Source organism: Rhea pennata, chromosome 10 (assembly GCF_028389875.1).
Source record: "Rhea pennata isolate bPtePen1 chromosome 10, bPtePen1.pri, whole genome shotgun sequence".
NCBI lineage: Eukaryota > Metazoa > Chordata > Aves > Rheiformes > Rheidae > Rhea > Rhea pennata.
The window spans coordinates 13,986,798-14,000,269 of NC_084672.1; the positions used below are offsets into that span (position 1 = coordinate 13,986,798).

Below are 13,472 nucleotides of genomic sequence, written 5' to 3' on the forward strand. Positions count from 1 at the left end.
GATATTGCTTCTGAAATAGTATGTGTGTGTATACATTGTGGAGGAGGATGAGCAAGAAGGAAAGGAGCCAACTTGACTTTATCTTAAATCATCTCTGGTGCTACTAATAGAAGGAGCAGCAAATACTTTGCATTCCAGTTTAACCCCAGTGGGCCAGACCCAATACCTTCATGTAGAAAGGGAAGTTTGTTCCTTTAGGGACCCTCTGCTTCTCCCAGCATTTTCCCTTGACTCTTCAGTGGCCAGTGACACAACTCATGTTGGTAGAAGATTGAGCCCTCTGATTGCTAGTAATGGTGCAGCTGTGGGAGTGCCAGCTGTCATCACCCTTGCAGATTATCTCAGTGGATACTTTATGAGAGGCTGGAACTGTCACTAGAAGGTGACACAGAAGCTCGAGGAATAGGAAAGTTACATTTTGCCATTCCAAGTGACTGGAAAGTGCGAGTCACAACGGGGAGTGCTAACAGGCTAATAGGATGGCTAATTCCAGCCTCCTTATTCCCTTCGTGTATTTGCATTGAGACTATCCTGGAGCATCTGCACCTGAGGCAGTGGTGGTTGGGGAGCGGAGAGCGGGCTCTGCCAGGGGTGAAGGCCAGTGTGAAAGCTCTGGACTTCCAGTGTTCCCAAAATCTGAAGATGAGACCAACTTCCCCTACTTTACTGTAGTTGCTAATATGGAGTAATGGTTATCCTTCCAAAGACCCCTTTCATCTACTCTTGTGAGCAGTCTAGATGACTACTTTCCATTCCTCCAGGTTTTCCGCGTACCCAGGGTTTCCGATTCTGCTTTAAGTCTTTATGACAATTTATGAAGACCACTAAAATGGTCGCTCTACCAGGACACTGACAGTGTGTATGGAGAAAGCCTTGGAGAATGGTGTTTTCTACTATGTATTAATAACATATTTCTTGTTGTATTGAGTTCAGCAAATAAAACCCTGAATAAGTCAGCTAAAAATAGCATCAACATTAACTTGGGTTTTTGCAAACTTGATCTTGTAAGATTAGCCTAATGAAATGAAGGTGGAGAAAAATGTCTCTGCTCAAATAGGAGAAAATAGTAATCCTCTGATGAGGAATTTGTCTTGATGTGATGGGAACTGATGTTACTGCATGAGTTTGGCATCTCTTAACAGTTACACTTTATGTTCCTTGTATTTTCATGCTGAGCCCTGGGCTGAGGGTGGAATTGTTCTGCTATAAGCTATTTGTTCTTCAGCATTGTGGCCATTTCTGGAGTCTGTGTCTGTATTTCTTGTTAAATGGTTGCTTGTTACCTTTATATATTTACATAGCCAACCGTGTGATGCTCAGCCAGGGGCGTCAACAGTAACAGTTTCTCTGCTAACAGAGAAGTTATGTAGACTTAAAAAAGAAACCCCAAACTCTGAAAGACTAGCATGTGAGAGGCGGTGTTTATGTGGAATTGTTGGATAAAGTTGTGCAACCTTATATGTTGCCAAACATGGTCAGGTTTGCTCTCCTGCAGGAGATGCCACCCACCTCTGGGCTATGCCTGTGCCAGCAGCTCCCCACCTTGCACCCAGCCTGCCGGTGTCGGTGCCGCTGCTCGGGTGCTCGCGGCTGCACGAGCTCTGCCCGCGGCCGGGCGGCTCGCGGCGCTCCTCCCGACGGCAGTCTGGCTGGCCCATCCCGGGGCGCCACCGCTTTCCTCAGCTTTCCTGGGTGAGAGACTCTGATGAGCCAAGATGAGGGAACAAGCCTGGAAGTAAGTATGTGCTGGCTAAAGAGGTTATTTTTACCCAGCACATCTGTAGACGAACGAACGGCAAAGTGCAGCTCTGCGATTGCCCGGGTCAGCTGAGGCTTCCCCCTGCTCTTTGCATGAAGTGTAGACGCTTTCTGGAATTGTACTTAAATCCAAGAAACAGCTTACACACACTTGGAGTGCCGCTCGGTTTGTTTGATGGGTGACGGCTTTGTCTGAGAACTTAACTTAACGGAACTTAACTTTCAGTAGTAAAAGCAGTGTTATTTCTAGACTTTTGGGGGAACCAGTTTGCCCACTCGGATTCAAGCAGTAATGAAAACAAACCTTCCCTCTGTGTACCTCCTAATACTCTTTCTATATTGGTGGCCTATTTTTCTGCTTAAGGACAGGGAGGATTGATGTTTGAGTCACACACAACCTCATGCCCTTCTCCTCCTCCTCCTGTTCCTCCTCCTTCTCCTCCTCCTCCTCTCATTTAAATATTAATATGATGAATTGTTACTAGAGTGACAGCTGTGCACTACTCGTATCACAGAAACATAACCTTCCCCCTCTCCTCAGATCACAGCTATTTCTGACTAGCGTTTTCCTGTCGACCTTCTCACTACTCCTGGATGACTTTTTAAAAAATTATTTTATTTATTTTGGTGTGATGTCATTAGGATAATTGTTTTGTTCTGTTCTTTCTGCTTAAATATTAATGATACTGAGGAAGTCAAAAGATGGCTTCAGTAATGGTAAGTTAAATGTCTGTGTATATTCTCCTATGAGACCTGTCTGTTTAGAGAGGAGAAAAGTATAAGGAATTAAGATCAAGCTTTCTAACTAACATTTGAAACCAACATCCCTTTCTCTTTGAGAATTACTAAAATAACAATATATTGTCTGGAGACCTGATTACACAGAATGCTTTTTTGTAAATCATTATATATTAGTCAGCTAGTATCTTTAGATAATTCAGAAAAATATCTAACATTGCACGAGGAAGGATTAATACATTGCATTCTCAGTAGATACAATATTGTAAGAGAGACTACTAATACTTCTAATAAAATCATGAGACAAATCTGTAAAGACTGCTGAAAATAGCATAAAAGAGAGAAGGGGAGGGGATACAAAAGAAAAATAATACTTAGAAGAGCATAAACGAACCCAGTATGATTGAAAATACCAACATAAAATATTCACAGGAAGATTCAACTCACTGCTTTTGTCAGATAGGGAGAAAAAATCTGGAATGCACTTATAAAGATGTTAAAATGAATATTTTGATTTGAAATTTTCCATTTTAAAACTTTGTTATAGTGAATCAGTGTTATAAGGTTGAACAAAATGCTGTTTTATTTTTTTTTATTTTTTTTATTTTTTTATTTTATGGCTCATAAATTCTGTAGAGGGCCCCCCAAAAATTGAATATGACTCAATTTTTGAATAATACCTTCCTTTCCCACTCCTGAAGAAATGGGTAGAAACCCTTTTCCCAGTCAGTCATTACAGTGACCAGAGAAAAGGAGGAAGGAGACTTTTCCACTGTCCAAGAACGCATTCCCTTCAATGTGTAGCGACATTGCTGGTTAGGGGAGGTGGGGAGAGGAGCGAAAGTAGAGTATTGAAAAGTTTGTTTCTACAGTCACTGAGCTCTTTGATGTGGTGTTAAAAGTAGTATTGTTATTTCTTGAATAATTTTTCCACTCTGTGCTTTTTTCTGAACAAGTGTATAACTGGATGCAAAGAGCCCAATCCCGACTGATTGCAATTCCCATTGTAGCCAGCAGTCGTAAACTAATGGATTGGGACATGCTCAGTACCGAGCAGGATTTGACTTTCAGGTAGCTAAGTGTGCACTCTCTCTTTCTCTCTCTCTTTATCTATATATTTTTTTCCTTTCTAAAAAAATATATTTATATTTCTTCCATCTGCATTCTGTTTCTCTTGAAGTTTATAGGAGTTGAAAATTACTGCTTTTCTTAACTTACTGTTCATGTCAGGGATTTTTCATTTAATTTTCCCGATGTGAAGTTATTGTATTATGAATTATTTGGCAAAATCGCTGCTTTTAAAGAATCCTTTATACCTTGTTCAACTTGCAGCATATCCCCCAGGTGAAATCGCATTTCAAAAAGTCCCTTCAGCTGATTATCTGCAGTGATTGCAAATGAACCTTGTAGCAACTCACAACTGTCCTTGTGGACGGAAGAGAAACCTGCTGTCAGAACTACAAATAATTTACGTAACCCAATTTAAAGCTCTAACAAAATGTTCCCCTGTTAAGAGGATTGTTATACTTAACGTATGAGATGAAAATAGTTTCTGAAGGTCAGGAATGCACAAAAGATAGATTAGATCTCTAGAATAAAGACAAGAGTTAGGTTTTTAGCAGAAGTTTTCCCTGTCAGACGCTCAGCTTGGCATTCTCAGCAGCTTACATAAGCGTAGCTTTGTTCCTGCAAACGCCGTGTTTGCTCTGCAGAGGGAGAGGAGTGTCAAAGCTTCATCTCTGCACGTGGGAAAATGTAACTAAAGGTAGACTGAGCACTGAGACTCCTTTTTTGCCACCACTGGCAGCATAAATAAATATTTTTGAAGAGCAAGAGAGAGGACTGGAGGATGTACTCCTAGCCTTCTGCCTGGCACAGCCGTCAGCGTTATGCTGAAGGACCCCCAGCAGTTTGTGTGCCGTCTGCAGGTGAGAAGCCTGGAGCGCGGTGGTGGGTGCCGGCCCGGCTGGCCGGGCTGCCCGTGGGGACGGCCGGGCTGCAGGATGGGGCTGGTGCATGCACTGCTGTAGTGGCCAGCCCAGGTGCAAGTGGTGAAGGGAGAGGTCTCCTCTGAAGGTCTCCTCTGGATTGTGGAAATGTCCTGGGCCTGATGCATCTGCCGGGGCTGGGGTGCTGAGTCCTGCATTTCTGTTGCTCAGTGACCTGTTTGCTTCTGCTCAGCCATCTTCGTAAAACTGTCAAACAGAGCCATGAAGCCTGGATTTGACATGCTGGGGAAAAGCTTTGTGAAATTCTGCTTTCCCTAATAGGATGGAGCAGAAAGCGGGGGTCCTGAAGCACTTTGCACATAGGAGAGCATGAATTTTTTAAAAAAATTACAGCCCCTGTAACCATCAGAAAGTTGGGTGGATGTTGTCTGCCACCATCATTTCCCACACCTGAATGCAGCCACATGTGGCTTTCTGTCAGTCCTTCCAACTGGTCAAACTGAGATTATGGAGAAGCTGATGATGGAGATTGTATAAACACATTTCCACAAGTGTGGTAGGAAAGACTCTGTCTAACTGTAAATCAGAGCAAAAAAAAAAAATAGAAACTTTGTCCTAGAGAGTGAGCTCTTTATTTAGGGGAGGTCTCCTCCCCCTTACCATTGGCCAGGTCCATTCCCCAAAGTACCCTTCTGAAGAGGAGAGGCTGGAGCACAGCTGCAGCACCACCCTGGCTAGTGCTTGTGCCACTGTGTAGGCTGCTCCATCACCTCCCTGGTCAACAGCCTCTCACCGACCTGGTGAACAGCCCTACCAGTGTCTGAAAGTGCATGAGCCACTTCTTTCATCCCCAGTGTGTTCTCTCATGGGCAGACTCTTTCACCACCACCTTACTGTAGGTAGTGGCTGTCCATCCTGGAGGAGCTGTAAGAAAAAGGATGCCTAGAAATGTAATACCACCAGTGTCGACTTTCTGGGTAGCTTCTGGCAGAGAAAAGGTGTTGTGCCTGTGTCTGTTTCTGTGCCCATAGGAGAAGTGGAGGGGGGGGGGTATGTGTAGGAGGACAGTGGTGAAGGCAGTAGCACAGCTGAGCAGCTTGTGGTGCTTGCACCCATGGGTTTGCTCTGGCGAGGCTGGTGAGCTGTCTCTCGATAGGACTGCTTGGAGCTCACTATGGTTTGCTTATCAGTGGCTTTGCTAACTACTGACTATGTGGATGGAAATGTTTGATGCTGGGTATATTCCAAGTCTGAGAGTTTAGCTCAAATGTTTTTTCATTTTGCAAGAACTATGTTGGAAGGAGATCATCAATTTTGCCCAACCTAAAACAGACAAACAAAAATAGTTTTTAAAAAGCTTGTACCTATTCCAGAATAAGAGGGCACGCTTGAAATATGGTCTAGGGATGGCCAGAATCAAAGATGTGCGTTTTATCTTTGTGGAAAATCTCTTGACGTCTATGAACTGGAGACTTCAGTTTTTGCAGACTGGACAGGTGTGGTACCAGATAAATTCCTCTGTCGGTGCAGAGTTTGCTCTGACTAAGTAACTTCTGAACAGAAATTTTCCTGTGACTGCATCTGTGGGCTGCTGCAGGCTGTGTCGAGTTTGGGCTGCTTAACTGATTATGAGGAGACTGTTCCTCCCATGCACTGCTTTTAGTGGCTCCTGTTGGGTCCAGGTGAGAAACTGGAGAAAGCTGCCTGACTCATATGCAGATGGAAGAAGTAGCAAATAGGTGGGGAATTTTTATGGAATTGGTTGGAGGAAAGAGCTTGTAGAAATGAGGTTTGAACTGAAAAGGAGAAAAGAACATGGAAACTGGGAATTGGATGGGAAACGGGAGGAGACAAGGGAAAGGGGATGAACAGCTGAGAGAGGGGAGAGCCTGAGGTGGTGGAGGTGCAAACACAGCTGCTCTGGGATGCTCTGGTGCTGGAGAAAAATCGTGCTACCTGGACAAATCCTAGAATAATTTGCAAACACTGAAAACTCTGAACTTCAGGGATCTGTGCTTGGTACAAGAAATGCCAAGCACTTTGAAAAGTTGTTTGAAAAGTTGAAAAGGTGGTATAAAGCACCAATCACCTCAAAAAATCAGTTCTAGGAATCTTAAATTGTGTATCTGTTATTAAAGGCTACTGTGACCTTGATCTTTGTGACTCAATTCTCAATCTTGAAAGCGGAATAGTATCCTGACAGCCTTGCAGATTGAAGAAATCAAACTAATGGGTATTTGCAGAGCTCTTAAACTCCATAAAATAAAAAAATCTCCGCAGTTCTATCCTCAGATTAGGGCAATGTGTGATGAATAAACCATAGGGCAGCGCACCGATTTTATTTTTTCTTGGTATTCAATTACTGTTAATCAGGTGAGCACTGCAATGAATGAAGCAGAGCACTAAAGCACTTGTGAGGAGAAAAAGGCATCTGTTTATTCACTAAACCTGTGTCAGGGCAGACTGAGCTTGATCTGATTACTGTGATTGTCATGTCAAATATAGTTCCCTTGAAAGGCCAGAGAAGTTTGCTAGCCAACGTTAAAGCCTGTATTCCTATGTTCTCCTGCTATCTGAAATATTGGAGCAATCAGGCATATGAATTTTCATGTTCCTCTGTGTGAAAAGGTTCAAAAGTTTCCATTCCTGCCCTGCTGTTACAACAGGCTCTTGGCTGAAGATTTCGTACTTGAGCATGGACTGTTCAAGCCTTGCCACTGATTTACCATCTTCCAGTAAAGATTACATTTGTATTGTTTACTAACAAACATCATTGGACCTAGGATGATAAATAGGGTAGTACTTTGATCGGAAATTGTACACTTAGTCCTTGAATCATTTTTACTACAAGTGAATGAATTGCCTTAATTATTTAAACAGGGATGTTATCGCAGACCATAATAATCTCACTTTTCTCTGTATTACTAGGAACTATTTAGGCAGCCCATGCAGCTGTGGAAATACTAGCTTAGTTTGTCTGTTGGGGAAAAATAAACAGCCAACATCTCTCTGGGTTGAGGGAAAAACAGCAACTTGGTTTTGAGTGATATTGCACTGTCTTTTGAAGTCTTAGTGAAAAGTGTCTGTGTGACAGACAAGCTTCAGAGCGTCAATCCTCCTGTTACCCTTAGAGCAGGACAGAGGTAGTGGGACTCTTTGTCCAGCCCTGTTAGGGTGGTTTGATAGCAAGGACTGAGGCTTGTTTCTATCCTTGGCTGCTGGGATTTGTCTTTTCCAAGACAGTCTGTAGCCAGCGAGGCTCTCTGTCTTGGAAAAGTTAACAACAGTGGAAAGATGAGGGGTTTCTGAGCTGTGGTCTGTTGTCTTGGTCACTGTTTTGGGATACAGACTACCAGGAGGAGTTTTCCCACTGTTGTCTGGTGATTGAAGTCTGATTTCTTGCTGTTGGGTGACCACGTAAAATATCCCACTGCCTAGCTTGAGCTTGTTGAATATATCCTCCCACTACCGAACGTGAGTGCCTGACTTCAGTCTTCTGGTGGATTTGTGCACCTAACTTCTGTGATAATAGCTGCAAGGGAACAGAAATGGTTCTCTCAGCCCCTTGTGGCTCTGCTAGCCACCTGGACATCAGATCACGGATACCATCCATGCTACAGCTCTTGCTGTCATCTGGGCCAATGCTACAGAGCAGGTCATGGAGTATGTGTGAACATCCGATGACATCAAAGCCTATTGAACTGCAGCTATCATGAGAACTATGTATTGCATTTAGAATTGTTCCAAAGGTTGAAACTCTCCGTCTTTAAATCATCTCAGTTGCTTTTATTTTGGGAGTGTCCTGGTCAAACAGTGAGAATAAATTTGAGATAAGTGTTAGTACCTTTTTAAAAAATAAAATTGTTTTTTAGTAACTGATTTTATTTTAATAGAGACTTAAATGCTTGTTTATGAGAGAGGAATAGCTTTCCCTTCTCCCTCCTCCCCTCCCTAAATATAGTTTTAGCTCTGTGTAGTATCTCTTAAATTTTGATTTTAACAGCTTTTCACCAAATGTTGTTGCAGGAATTGTTTAGAGATATGCTGAGGATAAGAGAGTGCTGATGCAATAAAAATTGGAAATTTTCTCTGCCTCTTTAATCTTTCTTAATTCCAGCTCACTTTCAACATACATCTTGTTATTTAGATCATGTAAGAACATTTAGGCCTAACTATACAGTGAAATGTTTATCTGTAGTAGATAATTTCCTGTGTTTAGGACTACAGCTAGAGTGATTTTGCCGGAGCAGGGTGCCCTATGGTGGTATTTCTGAGAAGAATTCTCCAGTAGCTCTATATATGAACAGCATGTCTCTGTGGAGCAAGCTCTTCAGTGCTTCAGTGATTAGGCACTTGGCACACATTTCCCTGTGGGTCAGCAGGCAGAAATGGTACACAGGTTTTCTTTCCACATTCAGAAATGAACCAAATCTGTGTTTAAAATCTAGTTGTTTTTTCAATGCTTGTGATCCTCAAGAACAGCTGGATCTTGTGCATGAGAGCTCTCCTTGAGCACTGCAAACGGTGACAGCCTTGCCAACTTTCTCTTGCACCCTCTCAATCTTTTTTTTTCCTCATGCAGACGTACACAGTGTATGAACAAGTGGGTCTGCTTTTACTTCCTGGAATGTGTACATGGACAGAAGTATTCTATTCCTATTTGCAGTGTTTTCCTGAGAAAGTATGGCATGACCCAGTTTCCAGCACTGTCTGTCATAGTGGTCAGGTAGAAGTAATATATCTTACGTTTCAAAACTAACAGAAACTCAGATTTAATATTTTAATGCAAAAGTATCAAGTTTTTCTTTGAACCTATATTAATTTAGATCGTGATTAAAATCACTTAGTACAAAAGCTGAAAAGACATATCATATATTATTTACTCCTTTCATAGGCAGAAAATGCTTCTGGGCAGTTCTGTCTATCAGGAGAACAGATAACTTATAAATGATGGGTAGAAACTATTCACTTCTGAAACGAGATCAAATATACAATTCTTGGTTAAAGTAGAATATCAGCCAGAGTCTCGGGCTAGCCTCTCTTACACTGGCTCTGTAGGAGAAAGTGCTGTGAGTAGCTGGTTATGATGATGCCTCTCTGCAAAGGAGTTTGCATATGCTCACTCACACTTCAAATGCTTAGCGGTGTAGAAAGGAGAGTGGTTTGTTCTGTAAATTTTCCCAAGGCCACCTCTTTCCAACTTTGCACAATACTTAACTGAAATGCATAAGCACAGAGAGCTCAAATATAGAGGACAGAAGGAGGTGCTAGAGAGGTCCACTACCTGTTTTTCACTATTACTTGTAGTTGGATATCTAACATGCTCATCAGTCATCTGTTGGGTGAAAGCCTGATGAGAAGTAGACCGATAGAGAGAAGCAGTAGACAGAGAGATGCTTGTTGCTGATTTGAAGATGAACAATTTGGAAGTGGGATAGTGAGTGAGAAGGTTGGAGTCAGTATGTTGAAGTCAAATCTGTTGAGAGTTTTGCCATGGACTTAGCAGAGGTGTTCCAAATAAAATATTTATTGGAGATAAATCACTGGGCTTTACCTTCATGGAAACCAGTAGATATAAACAAAATGAGGTAGTTAATCGATTCTCCATTTTATATTATCATTGCAAAGAACATTCTTTGTTTTGGGGATCAAATGAATAGAGATTAGCCCCTATGCAGCTATTATTGGAGCCCATTTAAAGCTGTTTGGGTTGGAAGAGACTTTGCTGAAGTTGATGGGAAATGCCATGATAAGAAGATGATCCCAGTGTCTGGTGTCAGTTAGGGTCTGGAGGATCCCCAGCGGATCTGTTGGCATTTATAGCATGCAAGAAGGTGAAGGCTCTTCCTGTAGAGTAAAAGAAAACAGTGAGTTCAGACAGTTCTGCTCGTTTTTTTCATCTTCGTAAGAAAATTTTACTGGTTTTCATTGTAGCATAGTTGCAAACATACACTTTTTGCTTCAGCTGTAATAAGGAGAGATCCTTTCTCTTTTAGAAGGCCGATACTATGCAGTAAACAACGCATGCGTGCATCTTTTTTTCTGTGTAGTAGTCAGTGGTGCAAGTCCCCTTTTCCTGAGCACTGCAGACAGTTGCCCTCTGTGGAGTGGCGCATACTGAGATCTTGCATCATTTCCTGTCATCTATCCAAGGCTATTTATAAAATGTCTGCTGCTTCTGGCACACAGGCAAAACCCAGTTTTCATGAGAAAACAAATTGTTCAGAAATGTACTCCCTCCCAGCAAGCGTATCAAAACTGTTAAGAAAACCTGAAAGATCCTAGAAAAACTGTAATGGAAACAAAGACATAATGGGGTTGGAAAAAAAAAAGAGAAAATAATTAGTCTCTTATATTTGCAGTGAAAATCTTGGAAATAGATGGTGCAAAACGCACTAAGGTATGGATTATTAAGGGAGAATAGGTGGTTCCAGAGTTCTGTGTTATCAAAACAAAAGCTTTAGGTTTGGGTGCCTTGAAGATATAACAAACACAACTTAACATAGCTTTTGCAATGTTGAATATTTGCCACATAATGTGATGGTAGAAGTTTTAGAAAATGTTTCTACTTTTCTGATATCCATTGAAGGCAAAAAAAAAAAAAAAAGGAAAAAAGAAAAGAGGGGGGTGAAATAAAGGATGATTAGCACTGTTAATGACATTTCAGGTTTTCCATCTCTCTGGCTTCAGGAGATGGATGGAGTCAGAATCTGACAGTGACAGGAGAAAACATGCAAAAGAAGCAGTGTTTTCCCGAGTGAATCTGCTGTTCACTGATAGGTGGTATTTCGTGAATCCTGTAAAAAGGTGCTGGCAGAAGCACACCCTGAGCAACAGCAGTTACTCCAGCTTCCCACCAGCCTATCTTGACCCTTCCGACACAGTGCTTCTTGCCTGTTAGTCCTTAGCTGCATAGAACATTTCTTATTTGCAAAGCAGGCCCATCCATGAGCTTTGTGCGCAGCAGGCGCAATAGGATGGAGGACGGTCTCTGCCTGAGGAGCCACAGCTTCGCTACAAGGATGTAATTTCTTAACATGTCTCGGAACTTGTTTCACCCTGTCTCAGTCTGAGCTCAGTCTCGTTTCACCCTGTTTTTTTTTTTATTTATTTATTTTACAAACTGCCATGCGTGAAGTACTGTGACATAGTTGGTCTAGGCTGTATTTGAGTTCATGTGCCAGAGAGGCCTTTGAGCCTGGGGTGTTAATCTCCTAGGCAGCAGTATAGGTTTGAGACTCTTGTGATACGGCCAGTTAATGCTAGCTTTCACATCCCCAAATTTCTTGTGGCGGCACCAGATCTCTGCGTCTTTACTGACGAAATAAGGTTTGCTTCTGGCCCTATACCGGTTTGTACATAGTTTATTGCAGTGTAGTGTTCAAAAGCATTTAAAATGCCTCAACTCCTTTACTACACCCCTCCACCCCTTTATAAACTCCAAGATAACATTTGTTGCTATTTGGTATGTAAGAGTTGTGCAGCCTCAGGCTGTTAAAAAGGTGTATCAGCTGCTGCCCGTGTATTTATATTGAGCTTTGCCTCCTGTAAATGTATTTCAAGAGGATTCTGATGTTGGTGAAAATGTTAGCAAATGTTAGATTTTTTCTTGGTCAATGACAATCACTGCAGCACCAGCTGTATTTACAATTGCACAGCCAGGCTTTATCTCTGTAATGCAATAGCAATCAAAATGCTGCATGTAGGAAGGTTTATTGTTATGTAGGAATGAACAAGAATAGTTCCACATAAAAATATAAATCCAGCATCAGGCTTTTATGACTTCTGCTTAAGAGCTGGTTTATTTTCCAGTAGCTGTCCGCAAACAAATGCATTTGTCGCTAGGAGCCCTCTGCTACCAGGGCATCTCTCTGCTTTGGAGTACTCAAGGTTTTACAGACATAAATAATGTCTACACAGTAATGTACTGCCTTGCAACTCTAGCAGCACTGCGGTGATGCAGTAACTAGTATGGAGATGTCTTGGGCAACTGCTCTGGTGCAACCTCTGTGGGCTGACATGCTCTCCACACTGCTTCACCTGGAGTGCTGGATGTGGCAGTCGGAGCAGTGCCATCCTGCAGCAGAGCAGGGCTGGTCTGGGCAGGGAGAATTACCAGCCCCAGCATCTTCTTGTACCTGCAGTGGTAAAAAACAATTCTGGGCTTGTTTTTGCTTAATCTTATGCTTTGCTGTGTCACAGCATTGCTTATCCTCATTTTGTAGAGTTTTTTTCAACTGTAGATTCACCCACTGACTGTGGATCTACAGCACAGCAAGGGAGCTGCAAGACACTTGGGTCACTTGAAGCACCCAAATGTGAAACTGTTGATACTAGTTACCTTTTAAAAGGTGATTAAACCTAACACATGCTTTGATTTCCTACTACTTTAATTGCCTACTTTGGTAAATTTTTTGCCGTGTTTACTTTCTGTGCATGAAAAAAATGACAGCTACATCAGTGCAAGGTTAGGTACGAGGAATTAATAAGAGGCTGAGAAATCTGGGAGAGCTCCAGGCCTGCAAGTGAATTTAATGCTCTGAGGGCTGACGTTTCCAGTGCTGACCCACCTAAAAGGCAAGTTTTTGAATGTTCCCTCTTCTCTCAATACAGCTAAGTGTGCAAAGTGTTGGCTAAGATGGAGAGAATTGCCAATCCAAATAAAGATGTGACTATTAAGAGGGGAGCCTGCATGTATCTTGCTGCACCAGTGGTGTCCTATGTTGCTGATGATCTGCCAAAGGGGAAGAATGAATTGTTCTGCTTTAAGTGCCTAATGACTTTCTTTTCTGCACAATCACAGATTTTCCAAAGTATGTTACAGAGCCCATTTATTTCTAACTAATTCTAATTCTTCTAATTTCTAAAGTTAAACATTTTGTGTGAGTGACTTTCTTTTTCCACTTTCACTTGGCCTTTGTACGTTGCTGCCTTTGGTTTGCGTTGGTCTCTGATAATAGCCTGTTCTTTTCCATTCTTTCTATTGTCTCGCACAGGGATGAAGATCTTAGGGTTTGCCTTTTTTCT

General features: G+C 42.1%; 1 protein-coding gene across 1 annotated transcript in view; it reads left to right on the plus strand.

The window, feature by feature from the left end:
* Positions 1-2,311: 2,311 nt before the first annotated feature.
* Positions 2,312-13,472, plus strand: part of MAPK6 (mitogen-activated protein kinase 6) — a 32,890-nt gene continuing 21,729 nt past the window's right edge. The window contains exon 1 of the mRNA XM_062583601.1: positions 2,312-2,475. The gene's annotated coding sequence lies outside the window, so the exon portion shown is untranslated. The remainder of the gene's footprint in view (positions 2,476-13,472) is intronic.